At 41.1% G+C, this 11,438-nt stretch overlaps 1 protein-coding gene and 1 long non-coding RNA gene across 8 annotated transcripts in view; one reads left to right on the top strand and one right to left on the bottom strand.

Moving 5' to 3' along the window:
* Positions 1-11,438, top strand: part of LOC105756785 (zinc finger protein 789) — a 224,699-nt gene that overhangs the window by 86,497 nt on the left and 126,764 nt on the right. The gene's annotated exons all lie outside the window — the stretch shown is intronic.
* LOC111822397 (uncharacterized) overlaps positions 1,887-11,438 on the bottom strand; it is a 29,424-nt gene continuing 19,872 nt past the window's right edge. Inside the window, exon 3 of the long non-coding RNA XR_002825672.1 lies at positions 1,887-2,479. This is a non-coding gene — a long non-coding RNA (uncharacterized LOC111822397). The remainder of the gene's footprint in view (positions 2,480-11,438) is intronic.

Genomic DNA, 11,438 nt, shown 5'->3' on the forward strand with positions numbered 1-11,438 from the left:
AGCAGAATAGAAAACTCAATTATTGCATTTTGTAGTTGCTATTTTTAAAAACTATATATAGGAAAAGACTAGGAAAGAGTAAACCAAAATGTTAACAGTGGTTATTTCTGGGCAATGGGCCTGCAGATGCTTTTTATTTTCTACTTTATTCACTGATGTAGTTTCCAAAATTTCTATTATGAACATATATTATTTTTATAATTAGTAAAATCTCTAAAGGAGTGCAGTGATATAGTAAAGAAGCACTCTCAAATACTGCTGTTCAGAGAGTACAAATTTTCTGGAAACTCATTCATCAATATATATTAAGAGACTTAAAATGCCCATATCCTTTAACTCCAAAATTCTAATTCTTGGGGAATAATCAGAAATGCATGTAAAGATTTATAGTCAGAAGCATCCTCTGGAACATTATAATACAGAAAATGATACACACACAAGCAAACCAACAAATAAAAACAAAGTCAAGGTGAACATCCCCAAATGGGAAAATAATTAAATATTATTATGTATCATACAGTGGAATTACATTATGATCATTTATTAGATTTATAGGGGATTTTAATAACAGGGAAATTGCTGATGGTATAATGTTAAGAATTATGGCATTATTAATATAGTTTATAAAGAAAATGGTCTACATTCTACTTTGTTGAGTAGCGTCTGGAGTCTTAAAAGTTTGCGAGTTGCCATCTAAGATATTCCACCGGTCTCATCCCGTCTGGAGCAGGGGAGAATGAAGAAAACCAAAGACACAAGGGAAAGATTAGTCCACAGGATTAATGGACTACAACTACCACAGTCTCCATCAGACTGAGTCCAGCACAACTAGATGGTGCCTGGCTACTACCACTGACTGCTCTGACAGGGATCACAACAGAGGGTCCCAGACAGAGCTGGAGAAAAATGTAGGATAAAATTCTAACTCACAATAAAAGACAAGACTTACTGGCCGGACAGAGACTGGAGAAACCCCAAGAGTATGGCCCCCGGGCACCCTTTTAGCTCAGTAATGAAGTCACTCCTGAGGTTCACCCTTCAGCCAAAGATTAGACAGGCCCAAAAAACAAAACGAGACTTAACGGGGCACACCAGCCAAGGGGGAAGGACAAGAAGGAGGGGATAGGAAAGCTGGTAATGGGGAACCCAAAGTTGAGAAAGGGAGTGTGTTGACATGTCCTGGGGTTGGTAACCAATGTTACAAAACAGTATGTGTACTAATTGTTTAATGAGAAGCTAGTTTGTTCTACAAACCTTTATCTAAAGTACAATAATAAAAAAAAAAAAAATAAAGGCATTATATACAGAATATGCTCACATATATTTTTTAAAGCATAGGAAAAAAGACTGGAAGCAAATATTCCAAAATATTAACAGTGTTACCCCTGAAAGTTTTTCCCTTCCCTTGATACTTTTCTGTACCTTCCACATACTCAATTATGCCCCTGTAATGCTTTTAAAAAGAAAATGAACATTACAAAAAAACAGAGGTTGGTGGACAATCCCACAAGAGGTGGTCACAACTGTGCCAAGATTATCAATGTGAGGGGTCAAATATGTGGCCCCAGAAAGAAAACTATTATCAGCCCCCACACCTCAGAGAGGGCAGGGAAACTCCACAGTAGGAGACTACACTGGAATAAGGCAAATATAGGCTGGTGGGAAGATGGAAGTAGTAAAGGTTCAGAAATGTAGTTAGGAATGATTTCCAGGGCATCCCCTGGTGTTGCAAATAAAGTTATCCATTCCAGAGAGAGAGAGAGAGAGAGAGAGAAAGACTTCAAAAGAATAAGAAGCTGGCCTTTGGAATCCAAATCGGTCATAATCTTTTCCACTCCTAGAGGTCTAATAGATGTGGATGTGAAAGGTGGGCGTGGGGTGGGGGTGGAGAATGGATTAAGTGTGTCTGAACTCTAAAAACAAAAAGCAACTATTCATCACCATGTCCACAATCCCTTTTCGGATACCCTTGGGGACAGATGTATTGCAGAATTCAGAATTTTTTGAGATTTTAGAAAGGTAAGCTGGCATATATATTACATAATGCCTCCAAAAGGGCTTACAGCTGTATCCTCAAACACACTGATAATTCTAAATCATATAGGTTATGGACATCAAGTGATTACTTCTTAGGCTAACTATATTGATACGCACAAAAATAGCTTCCTGTCAAATAAAATCAAGTTTTGCCACCCGATAGTTTCAGGTCAGATTTTTGTAGCCAAGTAAGTTATGAAAAATCTTCCAGTTTTCAGCTTTTTCTGATTTTGGAATTGCAGATAAGGGACTGAAGACTTGGGCAGACACTGAAAACACACAAACAAAGCCAAATCTTAAAGACCAAGTCATTACCCAAGAAGATCAGGTTTCTGTAATTCTCCAGCATAACATCTCTGTAGAGGTACTTTTGGGCTGAGTCAAGGTTTTCCTGCTCCTCTTTGGTGAAGAACACAGCCACATCCTCAAATGACAGCAACTCCTGAAAAATAGTGATTAACGATAACTTCAATTCTTACAATAACTGTGTGGGTTATTATTATTCTACAGGTGAGGAAACTGAGATTTGATGAAGTAAAGTGACTTGGCCAAGGTCACAAAATAAGTAGTGGATTTAGGGCTCGACTCTGGTCTTCTGATACTCAGGCCAGGTACGTTCTTTCTTCTATACCACGGGTCAACACATGGGACAGATAAATATTTTAGACTTTACAGGACAGTTGATCTCAGCTGTAACTATTCAACTCTAACGTTATAACACAAAAGCAGCCATAGACTGCTTTTTAAATGAGTAGGCATGGCTGTGTAAAACTTTACTAACAGATCCAAGCCAGTTTGCTGACTCCTACTCTATACAATGCTAGTTTTTACAAAAAATAAGGTCCCTAGGTGGTGCAAATGGTTTGCTCTTGACTGCTAACCTGAAGGTTGATGGTTCGAACCCACCTGGCAGTACTATGGAAGAAAAGGCTGGTGATCTGCTTCTGGAAAGATTGCCAAGAAAATTCTACGGAGCAGTTCTACTCTGTAACATGTGGGTTAGCCACGAGTTGGAATCGAATCAATGGCAACTAACAACAACATATTTCTACTACCCCTGGTTCATTCCTACTGGTCAATCATGACAACCATTAATACATTAGATATATGGAGGATGAAGAAATGGATTGAGAGTGATAACATCTTCAACTGGAGGGGCTTAGATTGCATGTATTAATCAGGTTACCCTTAAGAAAGATGGTGTACTCGAATGAGATACAGAGCATTGGTTAACATGCAGACTATTTACAAAGGATTGGATAGACTTAATGGTGCTCACAACGAGGTATGGTGGAGCATTCAGGGGCTGGCCATCATGGGAAACCTCACACACTAGGTCTGAAGGGGTAAGGTAGGAAAGGGGTTATCAGAATCCAGAAAGTTTTTGGAGAGGGTACAAGATTGAAGCTAGCGCCTTATCTAGAGGAATACAACCACTGCTATCCCGCAGCCTAGCAGGGAGGGAGGAGTGGAGTAAACTTCCCACCTCTCAGTTTCCTCCAGCCGTCTGGTCCTCTGCTCCCACTCCCATCTCATTGCCAGAGGCCAACCAGAAGCCAGAGGGCAAGGGAGCCCATTGTGGTGAATAAAAAGGTCAGCACCCCAGAGTAGAAACCAAATAGGGAAGGGTGGAGGATGTAGCCAGAGGGGGCAGAGACTATTCAGTACAATGTGCAAGGCAGAAGTTTACATTTGCCATTGTGTGTTCACCTCTTGTAGGCTGATAGGAAGGTGCCTCCCTCCTATGCTGTTGCAGCCCCTGCAGCAGAGGCCTGGTGTCTGTCCACCACACTCATCTCTCTTACAATACATTGTGTGGGTTCAGAGGGTATTTGTACGAGAAAGCCCAAAAATTCTCTATCATTTACTTGATCAGTAATAACAAATATCCACCCCTATCCTGAGAAGCTTCAAGTAGCTCCCCTCTGAAGACAAACCAAACTCTCCCAAACTTCACAATCTTTCTTTCCCCCACACCAAACCTGTTTCAAACCCTCTCCCCACCATCCTGAATGTCCCTTCCTTTATCAGAACTGTCCTGCAATCTCCTTAATCTAACCTATTCAACCATCTGCATTCTCTGCACCTACACAAAAGTTAACAAGCTGAGAGGACATAATCAAAATCCCCACTTTTTTACTTCTCTGCCACTTCTGTTCTGACACCAGCTGCACATGCAGCAACTTCCCTTCTGACCGTAACCACCTGGAGCTAGGTCAGATCTCACAGGTTAGAGGACACAGTCCACCAGACTGCCAAGTTGGCCCAAGGCCTCAGACAACAGCCATAAGCTCAGAAGCCCACAAGACACCCTTACTTCCAACATGCTGGCTACTAATACAGGGGTTCCCTCTACCTCCTCAGGATACCAGCCATAAGCGCAGGGGATACCAGCACCCCTCACTCTGACCTCCTGGCTCTCTCTACTCCCTTTGGTTTGATCACTTGCTAGAATGATTCACAGAACTCACGGAAAGCATCACACATACAATTATAATTTTATTACAGCAAAAAGGATACAAATGAAGAGACATATAGAGTGAGGTTTGGGAGGTGTTATCGATTTAACTGTGTCTCCCAAAAATATGTGTTACAAATCCTAACCTCTATACCCGCAGTTAGAATTCCATTTGGGAATGGGTTTTCTTTGTTACGTTAATGAGGCATTCTAAGTGTAGGATGTGTCTTAAACTAATTTATTGAGATTTAAAACGGCAGATTAAGCAAGCAGCAAGCAAGCTGAGATGGGGGAAGATAGATGCCATGCCACGTGAAGATCACCATGATGGCCAAGGAATAGAAGCTGAAAAGTGACAATGTCTTAGTTATCTAGTGCTGCTATAAGAGAAGTATCACAAGTGGATTGCTTTAACAAACAAATTAATTCTCTCAAGAGTGCAGGAGGCTAGAAGTCAGAATTCAGGATGCCAGCTCCAGGGGAAGGCTTTCTCTCTCTGTTGGCTCTGGGGAAAGGTCCTTGTCATCAATCTTCCCTGGTTGAGGAGCTTCTCAGCGCAGGGACCTCGGGTCCAAAGGACACGCTATCCTCCTGCTCTTGCTTTTTGGTGGTATGAGGTTCCCCATGTCTCTCTGCAGCTTCTCTCTTTAATATTTCAAAAAAGACTGATTTAAGACACAACCTAATCTTGTAAATTTGGTCCTGCCTCATTAACGTAACTGTCCATAATCCAACCTAATTAACATCATAGAGGTAGGATTTACAACACAGGAAAATCACATCGGATGAAAAAATGGTGGACAATCACACAATACTGGGAATCATGGACTAGCTAAGTTGACACACATATTTGTGGGGTCACAATTCAATCCTTGACAGACAAGGACTTTCCCCCAGAGCCTACAGAGACAGAAAGCATTTCCCTAGCGCCAACGCCCTGAAATTAGAATTCTAGCCTCCTAAATGGTGAGAAAATAAATTTCTGTTCACTAAAGCCACCCATTTCTATTACAGCAGCAATAGATAACTGAGAGGAGAGTTCCCAGCATGGAGCTTCGATGTCCCAAAAAGGGATGCACTACTCTCCCACGTGATGTCTTTCACCAACTAGGAGGCCCATGGAGTGTCCATGTGCTGGAGGGTGTCATTACATAATGCAAACTCCAGTCCTCTCCCCTGAGGTCGGTTGTTACGACGAGGTGATCACAAGCTTAATATCGTATCATATTGCCAGCTCCCACCCAAGAGTCACCTCATTAGCATAACCCGCTAGGTTAGGTATGGTCTGGAGCCCTCATCAAAGACATTTATGATTACTGGGGAAATTCCAAGGTTTTAGAGGTTCTCTCTCAGTAACCAAGGACTGTCAGAGAGTAATCATTCATACTCTGTTTAATGTAAAATTGAGAAATTTAGTGAAAGTAAAGAGACAGCTTGAGCAGGAGATAGACTGAATTCCATGTGGTGGAACCCAGTAATCCACTATGGTGACTCAGCAGTGATATTTTAGAAGGGGGAAACAAAGGATATGAAGTACAGTACTTGACTGATATTTACAAACTTACATCATTGAAAGACATTATTTGATTGGTAATTACAGGCTGAGATCATCAAAAGACATCACTCGATTAGTAGCATATCATTTTAAGGTCTCCTAAAGGTGGGACTTCCTGTGGTGGAAACTCAAAAGGCAAGATTTCCTATAGTGGAAGCTTGTAAGGCAATTGCCTTAAAAGGATATGTGTCTTCCTTAGATTGGTTACAATGTGGTAATCATAAGGGTATGTGACGGTGGGGGGGTGTTGCAGGGTAGACACATCAGTATTACCGGATACTCTTCTCTCAGAGCTGTCACAGTGTAGTTGTATCATCATTGCCAGACATTTCTTAGTTTCATGATTATGTCTGCACGGAAAATGGCCACTGCTATGGTGGAAGTGGAAAGAGCCACTGGAGTCATACTCAAACCTGAAGCCGGCCATTTCAGATTTTCTAAGGTACCTCAAATTTTAAAATTCCCTTACACATTACCTCCTTTTGATCAAGCATTTCAAAAATTTTTTTTGATCATTTCACTGACCACTATTCTGAAGGAAGGCTTTCTTCTGCGTGGACTTTGAGCATATGTTTTATTCTGGATGGCTGTTTGTTTAATACAACTTTAAGACCTCAGACGCTATGCGTGTGAAATGACTGCTGTTGTTAGGTGCTGCCAAGTCAGCTCCAACTCACAGTGACTCCATGCAGAAGAGAACAAAATTCTGCCCCATCCTGCACTATCCTCCCTCCTAAGGAGCACTCTGGCCGTACTTCTTCCAAGACAGATTTGTTTTCCTAGCAGTCCATGGTATACTCAATATTCTTTGCCAACACCCTAATACAAAGGCGTCAATTCTTCCTTGATTTTCCTTATTCATTGTCCAACCTTCCCACACATATAGGGTGGTTGACAATAACATGGCTTGGGTCAATCGCAGCTTAGTCCTCAATGTGACATCTCTGCCTCTCAACATTTTAAAAAGGTCCTTTGCAGCAGACCTGCACAAATATACTACGTCATTCAGTCTCCTGACTGCTGCTTCCAGGGGTGCTGACTGTTGATTCAAGAAAAATGAAATCAAACTACGAATAGCAGCAAAACATCCGGAAAAGTTAACTTGGCACTATTTCACATCTTCACCATGCCATAGCTTTAGCCTCTTGCTTGTGTGGTTTTACTACTTCAGGTTAGTGCAGGCCAGACCACATTAGAGGAATAACCTGACATCTGATGGCTTATTCAAGGAGTGGGCTCGAGTCCACCTGAAATATAAGTACTGTCAATGTATATCATTCTTTTCAAAGGCATTAAATGAGTCTTTTGGGTAACAGCATTTGTCAAAAGTTTCATACAACATTCAATAGTCCCTACGATTATTACAATGATGAGTATTAATAATCTAGTTGATAAGTTAGACTTAATCCGTGATCCAATGTCTAAGGGTAGCTAGCTGAAAATATCTAGAAAAAGGGAGTCTGAGGGTGAAGGTGGAGCCAAGTAGCCTTCTGGCAAATTAGTTTAATGTCTTGTTCTACCTCTTCTGAGGTGTTAATCCAGGTGCAGCAAGACATGTTAGCTATAGCACAGACCCTTCCTTGCTGGGCTAACAGGAAACAGAAAGCAATTCGATTATCTAAAACTACTTTGGTGAGTCTTGAACAGTCATAGCTCTTGACTGTTTCTCTTCCTTTCTAATAGTTTCAGGTGATCAGTCCAATGTAAACTCTCATTGTAAGAATGGATGTCTAAAGGAATTCCCATATGGCCTAAGGTACACTGGCCTGTCATATTCCAACCATCCAAACAGGATTTGGATTCAAATTGGCAAAGGTGGGGTATCTTGATCCTCCACAAAAAAATACTTATCCATATGGGGCATATATTATGCTGGTCCTGTCATCTTTACATGGGAGAGGGATGGTTTGATTAGAATGTTCAAACCAATTCTTTCTCAAGGAGTTGCTGTAAATAGACAGTAGTCCTAATCTTAGCCAATTCCACATTTGGACACAAAAAGACCTTCCTCCCTGTAGACACACTGTTAAATTTCCTGAAAAAGCCATATTTCAGTATCTGGGAGGAGCATTATATGAAATTAAGAGTTCATTTTTACAATCTGAAGAGGAGATCCAGGGTATTTTGGAACACTCTTGTCTTAGTCATTTAGTACTGCTTTAACAGAAATACCACAAGTGGATGACTTTAACAAAGATAAATTTATTTCTTCACAGTGCAGTAGGCTAAAAGTCCAAATTCAGGGCGTCCATTTCAGGGGAAGGCTTTCTCTCACTGTCAGCCTTCTCATCAATGTTCCCCCAGACTAGGGTCTTCTCTGTGCGAGGACCCCGGTCCAAAGGATGCGCTCTGCTCCCAGCACTGCTTTCTTGATGGTATGAGGTCCCCAACTCTCTGCTTGCTTCCCTTTCATCTCAAGAGATAAAAGGTGGTGCAGGCCACAACCCAGGGAAACTCCCTTTACATTGGATCAGGGATGTGACCTGGGTAAAGGTGGTGTTACCATTCCACCCTAATCCTCTTTAACATAAAATTACAATCACAAAATGGAGGCCAACCACACAATTCTGTGAATCACGGCCCAGCCAAATTGATACACACATTTTTTGGGGGGACGTAATTCAAACCATGACAACTCTCTAATTTGAGTCAGACTGAAACACGGGACCTGGGGTTGACTTGGTATCTCAGGAGGACGCCATAGTCTCACATGTATGGCTCGCCTAGAGGTGATGTTAAAATTGATGACAGCAGGGGGAACAAAGCTATAATTTGGTATGGGAGTAGCTAATGGATCTGAGTTCTCATTTACAGTTTTAGGTAATGGATGACAGATCCAGCATTCAGTCAGATTTGTGGATTGCACAACTGCCTGAGCAAGCTTAACAAAGGCATTCTCATGCCAAGAATTAATGGAAGCTGCGATGAGCAGCAGTATGAATAGAAAGTTTAAGAAGGGCTTCACAGTGGAGAAACACTGTCCAAAAGAAATAAACAAGGGCTACTAGCATACAAATAATAGCGATGACAAAATAAACGTAAGCAGCGAAAGGCATAAAGTATGATAAAAAGGCTACTACTAACCAATAAATGACAATAGAATGATAGCTAATGACAAAAAGATACAAAGTGACTTCAATATTCACGTGTCTTACTAAATTAATCTGTGACTGGTACTAAAATCAAGGGGTTAATAACATATAAATGATAGTAACAATTATAAAAAAAAGCAATTAGAGTTTAAAACAAAAGGACTAATATGGATTCCAATCCCAGACAGAAGAAATATGACTATTCTCTAAAAATGGTGTTTATAAAGAGAGGTCTGGGTCTCAGGGGAAGAACAATATATTAAAACAAGGAATAATACCTCACAGTTGGAGTCTGTGATGGTTAAGCTTGTGTGTCAACTTGGCTGGCCCATGATTCTCAGTAGTTTGGCAGTTATGATGTATTTTGGCAGCTATGTAATGATGTGATCACCTCCATAATGAGATCTGATATGATGTAATCACCTCCATGAGGAGATCTGCTATGAGCAGCCAATCAGTTGAAAGGGAGTTTCCTTGGGGGTGTGGCCTACATCCAATATATCCGGACTTTCTGGCAAAGTTCACTGGCTTTTTCTTGCTCTGGATCCTGCAGCTGGCTCCTCACCTGACCTCTAGTTCTTCGGACTTGAGCTAGTAGCTTACCTGACGATCTTGGGATTTGTCAGGCTCTGCAGCCTGTGAGCCAGTGGCCTGCCATCTTACTTGTCAATCTTGGGATTCATTGGCCTCTGCAGCCTGTGAGCCAGAGGCTTGCTGTCTGACCTGCCAATCTTGGGTTTGTCAGCCCCTGCAGCTACGTGAGTCAGGAGAAGCCTCCCAGCCTGACCCATGGACTTGGGACTTTCCAGCCTCTACAACCGTGTGAGCCATTTCCTTGATATATATGTCTCTCTGTCTCTGTCTCTGTCTCTCTCTCTATATATATATACACACACACACGTGCACTTCATTAATTTGTTTCTCTAGAATACCTAGCCTAAGACAGAGTTCAATGATAATAAAAAGGATTAGGGTAATCTGAGAACAAATTCCTAGTCCCTCTACAGCTAAATTTTTTTTTTTTTTTTTACCATACTACAAGTCTGAGTTTATAAAACAAAGCTATTTTAAAAACAATGGAAAGCTAAAAATTCAAATTAAGCAAAAATGACTATAATGGTCAGAAGGTGGCACCAGATGAGATAAAAAAAAAAACAACCTGTGGCCATCGAGTCGATTCTGACTCTTACACCCCTACAGGACAGAGCACAACTGCACCAAAGTGTTTCCGAGGAGGACCTGGTGGATTCGAACTGTCGACCTTTTGGTTAGCAGCTGAACCACTGAACCAAGCACTCTGCCACCAAGATTTTCTAACAGACGAGATAGATCATTAAAACAATCAAAATATCTACAAGCAAAAATTATGATCCCAGTGACTAAGATTCAGAGAGTTAGAGCCCTCATTTAAATAATTTATTTCGAAGGTAACAATTAGCATAATATAATCACCAAAACTACCACGATATAATCCCACAATCATGCATAACAGCTAACAATACTAAGATACCAAAAACGGTAAAGAAAAAGGCCAGTAGTGCAAATTTTACTGCAGGCTGCAAAGGCAGTTTCAGGTCCACTCTGGAGAGCTCAGGAAAGCAGCCAACCCAGCTGTCATCTGTTTCTTTGACTTCTTCTTCTATTTTTTGCTGTTTGAATATTAATCTCAGTCTTTCAGAAGGCTCAATAGTTTGGGAGTCGGGGCTTTCTTCAGTTGGGATAAATGAATCCAAGCCTTAACTCTCTATAGTTTAGCAGCACAAAGATTAATGAGAAGGATCAAATATGGTCCCTTTCATCGAGATTCAAGAAGAACTTTTAACGGGTGTCTTTTCCAGTAAACATAATCTCCAGGTTGAACATAAGGAAATTTTGATATTTCTTGCTTTAATTATCAAAAGCTTAGAATCTTGAAGATTTACAATACTGAATCAAATTTGAATCCAGGCAAGCTGCCCAATGGGGGAGGGCCATGGTCTATCCAGTAATAATCTCATAAAAAGTCAATTTATTTATTTATTTACTTCCTATACAAAAATTTATACATTGTTATGTGACTCTAATTGCTCTCCCCATAATGTGACAGCACACTCCTCCTTTCCACCTGATTCCCCATGTCCATTCAACCAGTTCCTAACCCTCTCTGCCTTCCTATCTCACCTCTGGACAGAAGCTGCCCATTTAGTCTCTTGTCATTACTTGAGCTAAGAGGCACACTCCTCACGAGTATCACTCTATGTACCACAGTCCAGTCCAGTCCCTGTCCAAAGAGATGGCCTCGGAAACTGTTTCAGTT

This window comes from Trichechus manatus, unplaced genomic scaffold (assembly GCF_000243295.1).
Source record: "Trichechus manatus latirostris isolate Lorelei unplaced genomic scaffold, TriManLat1.0 scaffold00170, whole genome shotgun sequence".
Taxonomy (NCBI): Eukaryota; Metazoa; Chordata; class Mammalia; order Sirenia; family Trichechidae; genus Trichechus; species Trichechus manatus.